Source organism: Myodes glareolus, chromosome X (assembly GCF_982192425.1).
Source record: "Myodes glareolus chromosome X, mMyoGla1.1, whole genome shotgun sequence".
NCBI classification, from domain to species: Eukaryota; Metazoa; Chordata; class Mammalia; order Rodentia; family Cricetidae; genus Myodes; species Myodes glareolus.
Window position 1 is genome coordinate 31,745,480 of NC_142053.1, and position 20,479 is coordinate 31,765,958.

Below are 20,479 nucleotides of genomic sequence, written 5' to 3' on the forward strand. Positions count from 1 at the left end.
TGTATAGATTATGTGTTTTTCACATACTTGCTATTAGCCCTCTATCATGTGTGTATGCACTAAAAATAATTTCCCATTATGTTACTTTGTCCTAAAGTTGGTGTCCTTTGCCATATAGAAGCTTTTCATTTTCATGAAGTTCCATATATTAATTGCTAATTGTAGAGCCTGTTCTATTGCTGTCCTGTTCAGAATAACTTTTCTTGTGACAATGAGATCAAGATTATTCTTCACTTTCTCTTGTATGAAATTAGTATATTTGACCTTATATTGAGGTCTTTGATTCACCTGGAATTGAATTTTGTGCAGGATGATACATACGGATCCATTTGGATTGTGCTACATATAGCCATTCAGTTTTATTCGTACTGTTTGCTGATGATGCTGTCTTTTGTTGAGTGTGTATTTCTGGATACATTGACCAAAAATATGACCATAAGTGTGTGAACTTATGTCTGGGTCTGCAATTTGATTCCAATTATCAGTGTATCTGTTTTTAATATATATATATATATATATATATATATATATATATATATATATATATATATATATATTCTCTTCTATTCTTGGTATATAATCAGTTGACTTATTGTCTAGATAACACAAGAATCAGAGACCCACTCATTACTCATTCAGGAGTCCCATAGAAACATTAATTTGATAGGTGTAATTTAAAGGATTAAAGGATTTGGTGCAGACCTGTGTAGGCTCTATGCTTGCTGCTTCAGTCTCTGTGAGTTCATATGAGTGTTACTCAATTAATTCTCCTGGAATCCTCTAACCCCTCTAGCTCTTACACTCTTTTTTTCTACTTTTCTCTGGATTTTCCTGAGTTCTGAGGGGAAAGATTTGATGGAAACATCCCTTATAGGGCTGAATGTTCAAGGACATCATTCTCTCTTTCTCTCTCTCTCTCTCTCTCTCTCTCTCTCTCTCTCTCTCTCTCTCTTTCTTTCTCTCTCCACCCCCATCTTTCTTTGTGTATCATCTGGCTGCAGGTCTCTGTATTTATTCCCATCTTATTCAGGAGGAAACTTTTATGACGATGGCTGAATAAGGCACTGTTCATTTTTATCTTTCTTGGTCTGGGTAACCTCACTCAGAATGATTTTTTTCTAGTTCCATCCATTTGCCTGCAAATTTCATGATATCAGTTTTTATAGCTGAGTAATACTTCATTGTGTAAATGTACCACATTTTCTTCATCCATTCTTTTGTTGAGGGGCATCAATTTTTCGTTGTTTTCAATTTCTGGCTATTGTGAATAATACTGCTATGAACATAGTTGAGTAAGTAAGTGTCCTTGTGGTATGAGTGTGCATCCTTTGGGCATATGCCCAAGATTGGTATAGCTGGTTCTTGAGGTAGATTGGTTCTCAATTTTCTGAGAAACCACCATATTGATCTCCATAGTTGCACTCTCACCAAAAAATGAATAATTGGTACCCTTATTCCATATTCTTGTTAGCATGAGCTGTCACAGGTGTTGTCATTCTGAAAGGTGTAAAATAAAGTTGATTTGGTATTTTCATAGTGTCCCCTATTTTTCAAATATTGCATGCCTGGATTTTTTTGGCAATTAACATTTCTTTCATTGAGATACTCAGGTCTTTTTTCTTGTTCTTAATGCCCGAGATTCTTTCTTCTATCTTTTGCATTCTTTTGGTGAGTCTTGCTTTCAAGGTTCTTGTTCAAGTTCCTAATTTTTGATTTCTTTTTTCCTCCTTATTTTGGGGTTTCTTTATTGATTCTATGTTCAATTTTATGCCTTAAACTGCTTTCTTCTGTTCATTTCATATTTTATGTTTTCTTAAGTTTCATATCCTCTTTAAAGTCATTGAGGATAATATCCATAATAGCTCTTTTGAAGTCCTTGTCTTTTGCTTCAGATACATTTCTCCTGGTCTACTATAGTAGAGATATTGGCCTCTAGAAGAGCTCTATTATCTTGTCTGTTGTTTATTATTATTATTTTTCCTGGTCTACTACAGTAGAGGTATTGGGCTCTAGAAGAGCTCTATTATCTTGCCTATTGTTGATTATTATTTTCTGCTAGCATATAGGCATCTGTGTTTGGGATGATTGTAATTCTGGGTGCTTATATCTTATCTTTGTTAGGTGAGTGTTCCCTGTCTTGGTTCCTGTTTCTCTCTCTGGTACTTTGGAGAGTGTGCTGGCTGTAGCTTACCTCATGGGGAATAATGCTTCTGAGACTCTTCAAAGTAGAGTCACATGGGGTTCCAGGTAAGACATGTTTCTAGCTATTAGGAGCTGACACTATTGAATGGGAATGCACAAATTCAGGAAGGTCAGAAAAAAAGCAACATGAATAGTAAAAGTCTACACCTCTGTTTAGTACAATATAAATGAAGGCAATTAATGCATAGGTAAAACATTTCCAAAAGACAAGCAAGTAAACAAATTTTACCTGTAGGAAAGAAGGAATAAGAGTTTTGAGATATTTTTAGGGCTCATACTTGTAAGAACAGTCTGAGAAAGCATAGAGTGATGAAACAATAGTTCAACAACCCAGAACTCTGAATACAGAAAATTAACTGAACCAGAAGAAAGAGCAGAATTGTATATGTGGTGTCAGTTCTCCAGGAAGATATTAAAGTAACTGCACACACATATACATACACACAATTTGTTAAACTTGAATTATAGGGAAATAAACAAACTCACTACAGTATCTGGAGACTCCCATGTACCTTTTTTAAAAAAAGAAAATAGTGCAGTCCCCACCAGCCTGCAAGCAGGTGAGATACCTTCCTCCAGGCTGTTCTCATATCCCCACCACACACTAGACACTGTTCCTCCAGGACCCCATCTGTCACCCAACCCCAAGCACTTGAACACCCTCCCTGTGGCCAGGCCTCCACTGAAACTCCAGCAAACTACATAGGCACAGGTGCAAACCACAACAATTCAAAGAACAAGCACAGGCCAAAGCCATACCAGTTAGAAGAGATGAGTAAACACTAGTGTGAGAATACATTCAACAGCCAAAATGGCACCACCAGAACCCAATGATCCTACAATAGCGAAACCTGAATATACCAATGCAACTGAAACACAAGAAAATAAAGTTTAAAATTAGTTTATGATCATGACCACCCTTGCTCATATGATCCTTCCTCCCTCTGTTTAACCAAATTTTAGGCACTCAGCCCAGTGCTTGGCTGTTTATCACTGCATTTGCTTCTGTTAATTACTGGATTTAGGTTCTATGAGGACAGTTAGGGTAGTCACTAATCTGATTATAGGGGAAGCTCAGTTCAGGCTTCCCTCCCCTATTGCTAGGAGTCTTAGCTTGGGTGTTCCTTGTGGATTCCTTAGAATTTCCATAGCACCTGGTTTCTCTCTAGCCCTATAATGGCTTTCTCTATCAAGATATCACTTTCATTGGTCCCCCACTCCCTTTACAATAGTTCCCTCTTTACAATTGCCAAAAATAATATAAATATCTTGGGGTGCATCTAACCAAACAAATGAAATACCTGTATGACAAGAACTTAAGCCTTTAAAGAAAGAAATTAGGGGAAAAGATTCAAAAATGTAAAGATCTCCTATGCTCATGGATCATAGGATTAACATAATAAAAAATGACGATCTTACCAAAAGCAATCTACAGATTCAATGCAATCCCCATCAAAATCGCAACACAATTCTTCACAGATCTTGAAAGAATAGTACTCAACTTCATATGGAAAAGCAAAAAACTCCCAGGGTAACAAAAAAAATTCTGTGAAATGCAGGAACATCCAGAGACAACACAATTCCTGACTTTAAGCTATAGTAGTAAAAACAGCTTGGTACTGGCATAAAAACAGACATATGGGTCAATGGAATCAAGTCAAAGTCCCTGACATTAATTCACACATCTATGAATACTTGATTTTGTCTTGCTTACACTTGAAATAATGACACAGAAACTGTATTAATTAAAACACTGCTTGGCCATTAGCTCTAATTTCTTATTGATTAACTCTTATATATTAGTTTAACCCATCTCCATTAATCTGTGTATCACCACATGGCAGTGGTTTACCACAGATTCTAATCAGTGTCCATCTCCAGCAGAGGATCCATGGCTTCCCCTGACTCTGCTTTCTTCCTCCCAGCATTCAGTTCTGTCTTCTCTGCCCACCAAAGCTATGCCCTATCAGTCCCAAAGCAGTTTCTTTATTCATTATCCAATGAAAGCAACACATGAACAGAAGAACCTCCTACACCAAGTACAATAGACAAAAGAAAACACCTTCAACAAATGGTCCTGGCATAACTTGATGTCGATTCATGTCTATTGCCATGCACAAAACTCAAGTTCAAATGGATCAAAGACCTCAACATAAACCCAGTTACAATGAAACTGACAGAAGAGAAAGTGGAAAGTAGCCTTGAAACAACTGGCACAAGAAAACTACTTCCTGAATATAACACCAGTAGCTCAGACCCTGAGATTGACAATTAATAAATGGGATATCCTGAAACTGAAAATACTCTGTAAGTCAAAGGACACTGTCAATACCCAGCATCATTCTATCAGAAAACCTGATGTCCCTCTGAAGAAGGCAAATAATATGAACAAAATATGTTTAGTAAAAAAATGAAAAAATAAACAACAGGAAATTATGAATAAATAATTCTATTGAAAGATAATGCATATATTATTTTGTGGATAAAAATACATCTAAAAATTTACATGTGTATAAAATATATAAGGTATGCTGTCATGACACAATGGAATTAAACTATAAATAAATAGTTTAATATATACATTGGTAGTTCCAAAATAGTTTAAAATTTAAAAATGCATTTAGGAATGACACATAAATCAAGGTGCTTTCGAGGAAAATGGATATTTTAAACTAGATGAATGTTAATGCAATTTATTACGCTCAATTATTTATCTTTTCTACAGTTGACTCCTTAAAATATTTTTTTTCACCTCCTGCCTACCAATATTTCCTTCTTAGTTTCCTGAATCCTACAGGTACTCAAACTAAACCACACATATCTAAACATTTGAGGCTAAGATCTATATATGAGTGAAAAGACGCCCTATTTGTCTTTCTGGGTCACTCACTCAATAATATGTTTGCAGTTGTATTCATTTATCTGCACATATCATATTTGCAGACTTCCTTACAGAACAACAAGATCCCTTTATGCATAGATCAGAGATTTTTATTATGCATTCACCATTTGGTTGGACATCTAAGATTTTCCATCTCCTAGAGGAAGAATAATATTAGCAATAAGGTCAGAGACCATTCTTGTGATATTTTAGCAAAGAATGTGATTACTTTCTTCCCTTGTCCCAAGAATTTGTCTCAGGCTTAATTTAAAAGGAGGAAATGATCTACTTTTTTGGCAAAAGAGATTTAAAGACAGCCTAATATTGATTTTGTCATATGGTTATTAATAATTACTCTTTTGGTTTTTAGTGGTTTTTATTTTTTGATTTTTCGAGACAGGGTTTCTCTGTAGCTTTAGGAGCCTCTCCTAGAACTAGTTCTAATAAAACAGACTGTCATTGAACTCACAGAGATCCACCTGCCTCTGCCTCCCTAGTGCTGGGATTTAATAGTCACTCTTATGCATGTCTACAATGAAAAAAATACAAAATATACAGTGTGGAGAGAAAAAAGACACTGGCAAGCTAAATGTTTCAGTCAAGAATTTTGCTGAAGAAGATACTACAATTTCTAAGAAAATAAGTAACATTGAGGAGAAGTTAAATCTGCATTAGAATAAAAGGAGGGCCACCTTCACTGAAAGACATGACCCAGATAAGCTTCAAATCATAAAAAGAAAATGGAAATGACTAAGAAATGTTTTGCAGCTAGAAAGCAACCACAAACAAAAGGTACTACATATGTGACTCACCCCAAATTGGTTGCCAACTTGTCAAATTTATGGATATCATGCTGATTTTAGAGTCATAAAGGATGCAAGAGAAGAGGAGTCATGGCATCATTTTCCATGATCTAAAAGAGATGCTGAAGCAAGGAAGTTGGCAGAGGAGTCCCTGTATGGAGGCTATCATTGGCCTTTACATGAAGCTATGAAAGCAAAGTCTGAGTTGCATTAGAGACACCAAGATATTGCAAATTCTGAAGTCATTATTTATATGCCAATAAGAATTGTTTAAAGGGCTTAGAGAAAGCCCAATTGAGAGCTTTGTTGCAGGCAGTAAAGATGAAGAGGTGGAGCCATCTAAACCCTATTACAGGAGAGAGGGAGGTACAGAATTTGAAGTTTTCATTGCTGGGTTTTGGTCTTATATTGGTTCATTATTAGTGCCAAGAATTTTTGGCCATATAGGTTAGAAGCACTAGTAGAAAACTTTCTATTATTCTTCTTCTAAATGGAGATAATTTTAAATTGACTCCTACCCTATTGATATAGCCATAGGTTAATGTATGTCTTAATTCTCTCTTTGAAGTAGGTAGTGAGTCACACATATGCACAGATAATCAAGATGCATAAATCAGATATTATGCAGTGCTCAGTCCTAAATGAGACATTTGTATCCCACAGCATCCTCCCAATACCTCCATCACTCTTTAGATATGTTTTGACTCTTTAAATTATTTTTTTTCATGTTGAATATCCATAGAGGTCAGGAAACCAGTAAGAGCTCATGGGAAGGGGTGGGGCTTTAAAGAGGAAGAAAGAACAACTGAGAGCTTACATCTCAAATTGACATCAGAGGCAGCTAGGAATGACACTGGGAATGAAATATATCTTTTGAAATCTCAAACCCACTCTCAATAACATATGTCTTTCAACAAGGCTGCACCTCCAAATCCTTCCCAAAATCCTTCCCAACTGTGATCCATGTATTCAAACATATGGGTCCATGGGGATCATTCTTATTCAAACACCACACAGTTCTTGCCACCATGCCTTTGCTCTGCCATCATAGACTCTAACACTTTGTAATTGTAAACACAATTGAATGCTTTCTTTTATAAAAAAATAAATAAAGAGGGAGAAATATAGAAGATAATGGGGTTGGTCTTTCTCTCTTATGCTTCAATGTAATAAAGGAACACAAGTTTGATTGCAACATGTGTTATGATAGCATGTAGTGTTATCATAATAACAAAATACATAGATATGTGACTTTCCAAATCTAATATGAATGACTTGTTTGTGATATAAGTTCAGGTCTAGGTGAACTATGTCTTTTGATTTACTCCATTTGAAATACCATATAACCCAGTAGCTTTAAATGATTAATTGATGAACAGAAAATTATTTTTTGGCTGTACTGGACTATGGGAAGTCATATATCTTATGTTTTGTGTCTTGTGAGACTCTATTCCTCATATATGACATATCTCTCCTCAATGGAGGATCCTTCAAGTGTCTTATCTAAGGGTACCAATTCCACTCATAAAACTCTGACTAAATTTCCTTAATTGTTTTATATTTTATATCATATTTCAATTAGAATAGGTGCAGGACAACATTGAGGTCATAACTCTACTTGAATAATAGCCTTTTTTCATTTTTTTTCCTTTTCTATATTCCTAACTTTCATCAAACATGATTCATCAAAATTAACTATCATAATATTAATAAAAATAATCTTTATTCTGGAGCTCAGAAGATCCCATCTCTTTAGATATAGCCTGATTTACATTAATTCTAACCATTCTGTATCCTTATTTGATCCCTTTCACCAGAGTTTTTAAAAATAACAAAAAATAGTTAAGCAGAGGGGAATCTTTATTGGAAATTTCTCCATTATTTGAATCTCACTTACAAGGATTAATGAGCAGGAGATGGACGCTTTTGTTCTAAGAATAGAGTAAATCTTAGAGCCTTTATAACAACTATTTGTTGATTTAGTAGAAATTGTGTTTCACTAGCAGGGTCATTCATCAGCATGAGGCGCAAGCAGCAATGTGCACAGGAAAATCAATTTTCTAGAAGACTCAGAGCTTACCAGAAGTCTTATGCTCTGAAGGCAAGAGATTCAGTTTGGTTGCTGACAAGTAAAAATGGAGAATAAAAATGAGAATTTTCAACCAAGGCACACATCATCATTTCACTATGTCAAGCTTTATCAGTCAAAGCAGTTTAATAGAATTTCATGGATTTATTAACCTTTTTATAGTGGGAATAAATCAGTTGTATTATAGAAAATGTGAAACACCTTGTGCTTCAAATGAACTTTATATGTGTGAACCATCCTCCTCCTCATCAGAATTATTCAGCGTTTTAGCCAATTATTCAGTGTGAAAGCACAATATTTTATTATTCTCAAGATGACAACATGGAAGCTTACCACCAAAATACTCATTCATTAGCTTTTTGTACTTATTATAGACTCAACAGTTTTATCTTTCACATTTACAATTAAAGATAGGATACATTACATTTGAGTGTTTCAACCATTTACTACCCTTACCACAATGGACTTTTTCCATGAATTTTACAATTGTCTTTTATTTTTTGAAATCAAAATATAATTGCACCATTTCTCCTTCCATTTACTCTTTCCTATGCCTCACACGTGCTTCCTTGTACAGGTAAAAAAATAAATAAACATCAAGTGGTGCTCTATAGATCTGACATGAGCAGTCAAGATCAGTGACTACCATGAAAAATCTCATATAGGCTCTTATTAAATAATGAATCACTTGGGAAGATATCTGGAGAAGAAGATTGATTTTTTTAATTGGGACACTTGTATTGAGAATAAAAATAACAATATTTAGGAATCACTCATTCTACAGCTTTACTGGGAACAGATACTATACTATCTTACTTGGATATTGACCATATAATATTTACTATTTAGAAGTATTGGAAACAACTTAGCTTGAAAGGCATAATTAGACTACAGAGTATTTTGCATTGACAAACCATACCCTGAATAATAAATCACACTCTTGTGGTGCAATTTGTCTTCTAACTTTAAAGCCAATAAAACTGAACCTCAACACTGTAAGAATTCCACCCATGGCAAAGCATGTAGGATGTTCAGGGGAGAGACTATGTGCTGAGTCCTAGTGACATCAGCCTGGAGTGTTTTCCTAATATTATTGGTGGTTTTTCTGGATAACTGAAAAGATGATCAAGTGCCAAAGATTAGTATTAACATTTAATTTTTTTTGAAATTCCTTATCTGTCCTAAATATGGAGAGGACAGATGTTACAATTTCTAACTGCAGTGTAATTATTTATGAAACCATGTTTGTGTATGTCATTCAGGAAGCACTACATTCTAAAGTTGAATTAAATTGTGTGAACTACACTTTTACTAGAGAAACTGCTTTGAACTCATCCTAGTTTTAATGTAATCAACGTGCTTAAACAATAGTTCTTGCTGTTGTTCTCTGAGATTTTCAAGTTACTGGTTCTTCCCATTTCACCCTAAAATATAGTTATTTTCATCAAGGCCACTGCCAGTACCACAGAAGAGATAATAAACTTCAGTTCCTGTTGCCATAGTGGTCTGAATTGTTTGTTCTTTGAATATCTTTTTGAAATGTATTAGGTGGAGACTGAGAAAGATTTTCTGAAAATAAATTAACAGCTCCATGAAATAAGAAACTTCTTCTATTTGCAGTACATATATGGTAGGCAGCAAAAGAGTTTGAGCTATAACCACAAGGAATTACAAAATTAAAATAACTTATGCAAAATTCTGTGCTTAGTCAGAAAAAAAGATACCCTGAAACAGAAAGTGTTGGCTATAGAAGGGAAAAATAGGGAAATAAATATGGCAGCTAAATCTCACAAATCCTTTGGAAAACTATATTTACCAGTGAAGTAAGCATTCTTTTTATGGAAATATGAAATGTTTGTGCTTCAAAATTTATTCAAAACAAGTACTTATGATTACAATCAGTAGTGTGTGCTTATTTATGAAAAAGAATCTTCAGGGGATGATGGGTATAAAACATAATTCTTTCAGTATGATTGTATTCTGCAAAGGATACCTTGATTCATTGAAAGAAATTGACATTTTATTTGGTTTAAATATGGGATATGGCGTGTATTTCCTCTTCATATCTTGAAAGTGGGTAGAATGCCAACATAATGTATTAATGAAGTAATTATTTCTATTGTTTATTGTAGCTTTCATTTTGTGAACACCAAAGATCTTAAAGGAAAGAACTTTTGAATGTATCTTAATCAAGCATCCATAAGAAGGAAATTATTTTGTATATGAAAATGATAAGATGGTTTATGCTATAGACATAAAATTAGCTAATTAAAATGTTGTAAGCATCTGATTGTGTTCTCCAGAACTTTAGAATATAATTATCTCCATTCCTGGATTCTATCCAATATATATTTCTCATCTGAGTAACACAGGAAATATGTGTTTCGGTTTCATATTAATCTATTCTCACCAACAGGTGAATCCATTTTCATAAAAAATGATTTCATCATGTTATCATAATGAAGGCTCATAAGTCACTCTTAACAACTCTTATTGTCAAATTGCCAGGAAGCTGCTTAATGCACTAAATATAACAAAATTTTAAGCTTAATTCTAGTTCATTCTCTACTTGTTTACAATCATTTAGCTGTCCACATCACATCTACAGTTTCTCTAAAGAAACTAAAACATAGCTATCTATTTCAATTATTATCTTGATTATTAATACTGCTGGAAATTACATAAATGTTTAATTTTAAATTGTGTGCACACTTTTATTAGTTCCTTGAGAATCACAAAATATTTTTATCTTAACCACTACCTCTCCACCAAGTCCTCCCAGATCTGTCCCCATTCCGCTCAACTTTGTGTCTGTCTGTCTATCATCTATCTATCTATCTATCTATCTATCTATCTATCTATCTATCTATCTATTTATCTATCTATCTATCTATCTTATTCATATTCTATGAAATCCATCAAGTTCATTTTGTCCTGTACTTACACTATTTTATATATTACATTCCACTGGAACTTAGTTGACCTACCAGGGACCATACCTTTAAGGAAAACTGACAAAGGTCTAGAAAACATCAAGGAATTGAGTTAAGGCAGGAAGATTCAAAGAGCCAGTGGACCAGTGACTTTGATGTGAAACTGTGTCTTTTAGTTACATCAGAATCTATGCCTATAAAGTCATGAGCATGGCCATCTAAATGTAAGCTAAAAAGGAAGCACGGTACTAACAAACAAGATAGAAGAAAAAAATTAGACAGAGAAAGCATAGACAGAAAAAAGCCCACAAGACCTCAAGCCAACACAAAGAAGCATAAGCAACTAATAAAATCTGAGGGCAGGAAAAAAAGTCCTCCCTAGGAAAAAGCACAAAAATTGGTTGTCCAGTATCAAACAGTCAGCTCTGGAAAGATACATATGTATAATATTATATGGACTGAATAGTTGATATCTAAAAATACATGTGCATATACAAATGCATATATCAATGTAATTGCAACTGATGATCAAAGAGTCATCAGTTTGAAGGTAAGCAAGAACGTTATGTGGGAGAATTTGGAGGGAGAAAAAAAGAGAGAAATATGGTAACTGAATTATATTCTTCAAAATAGACGAAGAAGAAATCTAATTCTCTGCCTCCTAGCTTCTTTCAGTTACCAATAACTATTATTTAGGGGTAGGATTTTATTTTTGTTTCAGTTTCCATACTGGAAATTTGTTTGCAAGGAGCTTGTGCAGTTCTAGTGCATTGTGTTACAATTCCTGTGAGTTCATATATAGAAATTCCCTGGTGTATCTCGAAAATGCTATTTCCTTACAGGCATCCAGCCACTATTCTATAATGACACATGAATCTAAACAGGGAGTTAACAAAATATGAGATACAAATGGCTAAAAAACACGTATATTAAATTTCAAAATTCTCAACCATCAGGCTAATGAAAATTAAAACAAATTTGAAATTTCATCTTATTCCACTCAAAACGGACAAGATAAAAACTTGTCCAAACTACAATAAATTCAAGCAAGCATGGGTGTGGTAAAATAGAACAGTTTTTAATTGTTGAGAGTGCAAACTGAAGTATTCACTATGGAGATCACTGAGGATGTTCCTCAAAAATATAAAAATAGTTTTTCTGCATGGCCTAACTGTACAACTCTTGGGCCTATCCCCATCTTCTCATCCATGTTCATGGATGCTGTATTCACAACAGGCATAGAATGGAAGCAGCCTTCTATTCCATCAACTTATGAGTGGATAATGAAAAAAAAGACACATTTACACAGTTAAATATTATTCATCTGTCAAGAAAAATGAAATTCACAGGCAAAGGATGAAGCTGAAAACAATCATTCTAGATGAGTTAATTTAGAACCAGAAACACATATTGCATATTTTCTGTCATTTGTGGATGTTAGCGTTAAGTTTTCAAGCTTATGTGTTTAACTGGAATTACAAAGAGAGGTCATGAAATTAGTAAATGGCTATGGAAAGTTGCTTTCAATAGAGAACATAAAGAACACATTGGTATAAAGGATAAAGGGGGTTGATCAAAAATATCTATTTATATTCATGTGCATGCATATGTGTGTATGTATATGTTTGTACATTTGTGGGTGCCCATAGAAACAAAAAATCATTGTTGGAACCTGTTGTAGGTGGGGCCTCTTATATATTCCTGGCTGCTCAGCCCCAAAATAATCACACAGAAACCATATTTGCAATTCTGTTTATCCAATAGTGACTCTGCCTGCTTTCTCCCAGCATTTAGATTAGTTTTTCCCCACCTACCTCTGTTCTGCCCTTCATTTACCTAAGACAGTTTCTTTATTAAACAATGGTATTTATTCACAGCATACAGAGAAGAATCCCACATTACCCCCCTTTTTCTGTTTAAAGAAAAATGAAGATTTTAACTTTAACATAGTAAAATTCCAAATAACAGACAGGTATCAAGCAATAATTATAGTTACAATATTTATATATACTTTATCTTTTATTATAACTAAGGAAATCTATAACTATAACTATCTATTCTTCAACTCCATCAAAGACTCCAGAAGAATATACTATTGCCTATGTAAACAGGAAATGCATTATACCAACTTCCAAAACTCTAGAATTGACAGAGACATCTCACTACCTGGACAGTCACCCTCATAAGAACAGTTAGGGCATTCAATCTTCAGTCCACAGGCCCATAGTGTCCAGCAAACTTTTTCATGAAGCAGGAAATTTGAAGATATGTTCTGCCTTTTAATGGCAAAATCTAGTTACTTTTTTCTGTGTCCTGCAGAATGTCTAGAAGACTCTTTCATGTAGCAGGAACCCAGAAGGACGATCTCACCTTTAGGCAAGTTCATCAGTTATTTCTCTGTGGGTCCTGCATGTCCAGCTCATACAGTATAGTATCAAGCAGTCCATGCAAGAGCAGTTTCTTACCCGAATGACTAACCAACGTCATAAGGAGCGTCTTCATTGCCCATAATTCTCTTGAAGTAGCTTGGTGCTGCCAAGAGCAGATGTGTCTCATTGTCATGAAAAGTTCTAACTTCTTAAACATTTTAAATGCCATATTCTGTAGTCTTTAAAAGGTTTGAAGAATGCCTATTCATCTGAAAAACATCTCTGTACATCTAGAAAATTTAACTAACATCACTACAAGTTTGACTACTGTAAATGATTATATATTAACCTATATTAATTATACATTACATTCTTAAATGAGCTGGGCAAATATATATATGCAGTATAACAAATGACTTTAAACTTGTATCAATAAACCAAGATTCATATCAATGCAAAGTATTCATCTCTATATAATATCCCCCTTTAAATGTAAACAAACCTTTATAAACAATATTTGGGAATATGGGCATAGTTCTTGCCAAACTAGTTTCTGCTTTTTTGAGCAAAGAATTTTTGAGGGTATTCACAGCAACCTTTCGCTGGGTCTTGGTCCATCAAACAACATTAGTCTGGAAGAATTCTCATCCTCTGTGGAAACAAAAGCAGAACTTCTTTTCCAAAGCAAAATATTAGACCAAAATTTTGATGAAAAAACACCTTTAAAATATATAGGTTGGTTTCACTTAGCAATGAAATGTCTCTGTGTACTTAGCTCCATCACGGTCAAAAAATTAAAAAAACACAATAATATACATAATTCATACTCTCTGTGTATATTCCATCTTTACATGGCTTATTTTCTTTTGTCTTCTCTGTCCCAAGCCTATATACAATTTTTAAAGACACTGTGTCTCATTTAGATGTCTTTTATGTCTGAATTTGTCATTAGTGCATATCTATAATTTTTTTCTGTGTAGAACAACTTCTTAAAATTCGAAGTACTTCTTAAAAACCTAAACAGCAGCATTGCTAGGGTCAACGGGGCCCTGCTTGCTTGCTCTACCCAGTACAACATGGTAGAAGTCTGTTGACTGCTTCTGAGTCTGCTGGGTGGGAGTCACATTCACCACCTCAACTCTGATAACCAGTTGGTCCATGCTGCCAAGTAACTTGCAGCACAGTGCCCACAAGCCCCATTTAAGTACTTGGCCTTGGGGCTGGCGAGATGCCTCAGAGGGTAAGCACATTGACTGCTCTTCCGGAGTTTCTGAGTTCAATTCCCAGTAACCACATGGTGGCTCACAGCAATCTGTAATAAGGTCTGGTGCCCCCTCTGGTGTACAGGCATATATGGAAGGAATGTTGTATACATAATAAATAAATAAATAAATAAATAAATAAATAAATAAATAAATAAATAAAATACTTGTCCTTCTCAAAGAGCCAGAGTTCATACTGGCAGCATGGCCCAGAAAAGCTGCCATTTCAACATCATGTATTTTGATTTTGTTTTTTTTTTTTTCTACCACTGAATCAGGAAGACCTCTCTCAAAGGAGCTGCAACATGCCAGCAGTAAGTAGAACCTCTTCAGGGGAGAAATATGGCTAAACTTTGTTTTTTAGTGTCTAGAATTTCTTTCCAAGCACTCTCAGGTTTTATGTGGGTTTCACTAACACACAATGTAGAACCAATTTGTAGTAAGAGGTTTCTACCTGCCTGGTCCCTCAATAAACACACAGAAACTATATTATTTGCAATATTGTTTGGCCAATAGTTTAAGCATATTTCTGGCTAACTCATATTTTAAATTAATCCATCTCCATTAATCTGTATCACCACGAGTCTGGGACTTACTGCAGGGTAAAGTTCTGGTGTCTGTCTCTGGCAGGGCAACATGGCTTCTCTTACTTTACTTCCTTTCTCCCAGCATTCAGTTTAGTCCCCCAACCTAGCTCTGTTCTGCCTTGTGCAGGCTTAAGACAGTTTCTTTATTTACCAATGGTATTCACAACATACAGAGGGGTACCCCACATCAGAACTATATGAGTTGCCATAATGGAATTCTGGAACTGATCTCAAGTTCAGTGAAAGGGCATCAAACTTTCTTAATTGCTGTCCTATCTTTGTAGTTCCCACTGTACACTTTTTGCATTCTCTGTAAGATTCTATTTATTTCTCTTTTTTCCTAAATTTATCTAACTTTCTATTTATTTATTTTATATCCTGGCTGCAGTTCCCTTTCTCTCTTCCTAGTCCCTCCCATAAACCCATACTGTTCCCACCTCCCAATCTACTCCTCCTCTGTTCCTGTTAATAAAGGGGGCGAGTTTCCCATGAATATCAGCAAAGTCTGGCATACTAAGTTGCAATAAAACTAAGCACCCCCTCCCATGTATTAAGGCTGTGCAATGCAACTCAATATCAGGAGTAAGGTTCCAAAAGTTAATAAAAGAGTTAGAGACAGGCCCTGTTTACACTGTTGAGTATCCCGTAAGAGGATCAAGCTACACAACTATAACATATATGCTGAGGGCCTAAAGTCAGTTTCACACAATCTCTCTGGTTGGATGTTAAGTTTCTGTGAGCCCTTATGAGCTCACCACAGTTGATTCTTTGAGTTTCTTTTGGTATCCTCGACTGTTCCAGTTCCTACAATCCTTCCTCCTCTCTTCTGTAGGATTCGTCAAACTCTTCATAATGTTTGACTTTGAGTTTGCATTTGTTTGCATCAGTTGCTAGATAAAGCTTCTCTGATGAAAATTGGGCACAAATCTTGTCACAGGTGTTGAGTCAGTTCAGGCTCCATATTCACTTTTGCTAGGAGTCGAAGCTGGAGTCATTCTTGTAGATTCCTAGATTTCCTTGCACTTCATTTTTATCTGACCCCTAAATGCTCCCTCCTGTCCAGTAGTCTCTTTCAGTACTATCCCTGTTGGGCCCACCCCAACTTGAGCACTCATCTTCCCATCCCCACCCAGAATCAGTTCACTCACAAAATCTTTTCTTTCATTTATTTATTAATCGGTTTTTATTGATTTTATTTATATTTTATTTATTTGTTGATAATTTTATATAATGTACCCTAAACTCATTCACAATCCACCCCACTTCCGTATTCATCCAACTTTGTGTTCGTTCTTTTACAAAACCAAATAATGGAATTTACTTTATATTGTCCACATATTCTTGGCATGGCATCTGTCCTGGAGTGCTTTCAACCTACCAGGGGTCACACCTTCAAAGAACATGGACTCTTCCTTTCCCATCAGCTACTCAATGCCATTAGTTCCTTAACTAAGTGACAGATGTGGAGAACTGTCTGTGTAACTGTTTGTGTATTTACTGTTTGTGTAAGTCCAAACTGATATATCCATTGTGGAAGCAGCTTGTTGATTTCTCAAAACACTAGAAACAGATCTTCCATATAATTAAGCTATATCATTCTTGGGCACATATCCTAACAACTTTCTATCCTATTACAGAGATACTTTCTCATCCATGTTCATTGCTCCTCTATTTACAATAGCCAGGAAATGTTGTAGATTATTTGAAAGGTATGCCAATGATTCATTCCTTTCAGCAAGGCCACTTTATATCTTCATCAAATGGTAAGTTTTATTTCTTTATTCCTGTATTCCTTAGTCTGAAATTATCCTTGAGTTAAACTCCAGGCTATTGAACATTAATAAATAATGCATCTAAAGTATCAAAAGGAATTTTCACCTTGTTTTACCTGTCTGTTTCATTTTATTTTATTTTTATATGTAGTCACGAAAGAAAAACTGGTGAGTTGGCAACTCATGTGAAGAGAAATGAATGACCCATTCATTTGTATTGCTGAGTGAAACAAGTTTACTTTAAGAAGCTGCCTGCAAATGGTAGATACTATATATTAAGATATGATAAAACAAAAGCAACCTACTAATTAGCTACAATAATTCCTGGTGTGCCATTATCCAAATTTTTATAAGTTTCATTATTTTATTTACCTATAGAACCCATCTTCAAAACATTAACACGGCTTCCCCCAACTCTGAATAGCTGCTAACTAAACCCATTCTAGCATTAATATATATATATTTAGCTAAAATAGTCAATCACAGTTTTGTTTTCTTCATTATATATTACTTATAAAATGTTGAAAGTAGCATTTTAGTTATTTATAAAGTATCCTTCAATAATTATATGTATGGATCTCCATTCCCCAAATAAATATTTATTAAAAATTTAATAGGCACAAAATCTTGTGACATCTTCTGAGATAGAAAGGTAAATAAAATGTAGTCTTTTCTGCAAAATACAGACAAATAATAATGATTCAATTTTTACTGTATTATAGAAAAAAACAAGCACAGTAGTCCTACAACAGAGTTAGGAGCAGCCTTACACCTTTCACATAATTTTAAACTTTCCTTATAAATAAAATACACAGTTATTGGAAAATGTGCCTAATGTTTGAAATATATCACCTTCACTTTTTCTTGCTTGATTATCCAAAGTACTTATTTTACAGGTAAATAAATTAAATTTAGAATTTGAAAAAAAAAAAAAACATGCCCAAGCGATCTTGAATTTCTTCACATGAAAATATAAGCCTTGCAAGTAAAGGGATCATATCATCAATCTGTTTCTCCTTAGAGATTCTTTGGTCTTCACAAGTAGTAATAATTAAAAAATACATATGAACTTGAAATAAAGGTACTCTCTTTTGAATTAAGAAATAACTCTATGGTTTTCCATTTAGAGGCCAGAAAATAGCATCAGATCCCGTGGAACATGGGCAAGTACTCTTCTTTAGCCATGGTTATAAAGCCTACTTATAATATTTCAGCAGCGTAAGTATGATAACACCTGATCCTAGTTGAGAGACAAATACTTAATCATAAATAACATTCCCCATCACTTCAAAATACCATTAAAATCAAACATCTATTTACTTATTTATATTTGTTTTTTTGAGACAGGGTTTTTTGTAGCTTTGGAACCTATCCTGAAACTGGCTCTTGTAGATCAGGCTGGCCTCGAACTCATAGAGATCCACCTGCCTCTGCCTTCTAAGTGCTGGGATTAAAGGTGTGTGCCACAACCACCCAGCTATATCTATTTATTTTTAAAGCATCATATATCCTTTATTTCACAGAAAAAAAGATAGTTGCCTTTCAGGCAATTCATTTTCAGAGATATAGCCTCTGAATAATGGCAGTCAGTGTTAATTTGGAGGCATAATATTGAATTTCATTAACAGGCATGCATAATTTTTAACTGACGATGCATTTTCAAAGCAATTGGAAGAGATAATATAACAGTCCTTCATGAGTATACACATATACAACATGACATTTCAAAAACATTTTATGTACATTTTCTTATGATTCCAAGTATATATAATGCTCTTTCTCTAACATTACATATATATTCATTGATGTTCAAAGAAACTATTTGGTTCAGCTATCGTCACTCTGTAGTACATGACACGCAGAACACTGAAATTAAGGAATATAACATTCAATCCTAATTTTCATTTCATCAAGCTTCTCCTCTCTTTTCTGAAAATATCAAGGTCATTGCCATGAAATATCATTTTAGAAAGACTAGGGTATATTTTAATTGCTTTTCCCTCATTAAGCTTTACATTTCCTTGTGTCTCTTCAATTAGGCTCTCTGTCATTATTTATATCATCCATGATTTTATGTTTCTCCTCCAAAAGAGGAAACACAATATTTTTATGGATAAATTTGTCTCAACATTTTATTAGTTTACATCAAAAGTGATTAAAAATTAATATATGTGTATAATAAATACTGACCAGTAGAGATAATATAATGTAAAACATATGTGTCAATTTTATATCTGTGGTAAGTTCACTTAAAAGTTAACATTTTAGTTAGTAATTTAGTGTATTCTAATATCTCAATTTCATTATGAAAAATATACTATGTCTTATTAAATGCAATATATTAATGATATATTTTATATTTTCTTTTACTAATTATTTCAATTTGGCATTTTACATTTATACCAGTATTAATTTTGAGTAGCTCTTTTCATTTGGCCATTGTCTGCCCTATAAGATAACCGACCCTATAACTTTAAATGAAGACTGTTTTAAATGGGAATATGGAAATGCCTACATGCTGATATAAATTGAAAAAAGGCATGGACATAATTTTGAGCCTTGTAGGTGTAAAAATTAACACAAAGTTGTGCTAAAAGCAATCTAAAACAGTTTTTCATAACTTCAGTACTTTTCATATACTGGATATTTTTGGTTTTTTGGGTTGCCTTTTGTATTATAGGATTGTGAAAATATCCCTGACTCTTACCCACATCATATAAGTTTGACTTCCTCTAATCTATGACAACAAAAATCTCAACAGATGGTGCCACATATTTTCTATGAATAGAAGTAATGCCACCCATGGTTGAGAAACAATGATCTAAAGGATACTTCCAAGAAAAGATTTTTGGACTCAAGTAGTATAATACACCTAAAGATTTTCAGAATTTGAGCCATGGATATCAGTTTTCCATTCCTTTGTTAACATGTGCATCTTGCAGAAATAGACAGGAAGAGAAATAGGATTTTTCCCCTTTTCTAAGTATTTGTTGTTACCTAAGTCAATGCATTAGAGTTGAAATTAAATTCATTAGCTATCCTTTCTTCAAAGAACAGAAAGTATATTCTTAAAACTAAGTAATTTAAAAACTAAGTAATATGAAAGAAGCAAGGAAAGAGAATGGATTTTTCAAAGAAAATTAAGTTAGCAATTTGGGGGAAGCAGTTTGCATTTTTAAAATAGTGAATTGTGAAAAGTTAGGCACATATTTATACATGTTGCATGCATATCATATGCTATGACAAAAATATTTATCACTTTTTCATGACCTATAAAATTTTCCACTTTCCTGTTTATTAAAAAATTACATTTCAAAACTTCCAGTTGAAGAGTCAGACAGATATCATTTCAGTATGATTACTATATCATGTTTCACACCAAGTGATGCATTTATTCATGTTGTTCTTCTCAAATAATGTGTTCTTCCTATTTGATTTCACTAATTTAAATTTAGTAAATATTGAACATTCTGCTGCAGCTCCACCTCATCTTTAAAGGTAGCAAAACTGACTTAATCAACTTATAATGATCAAATGCTTACTTTATGCTGAGTCCAGTTAATTGTTAGCTTTTGATAGCC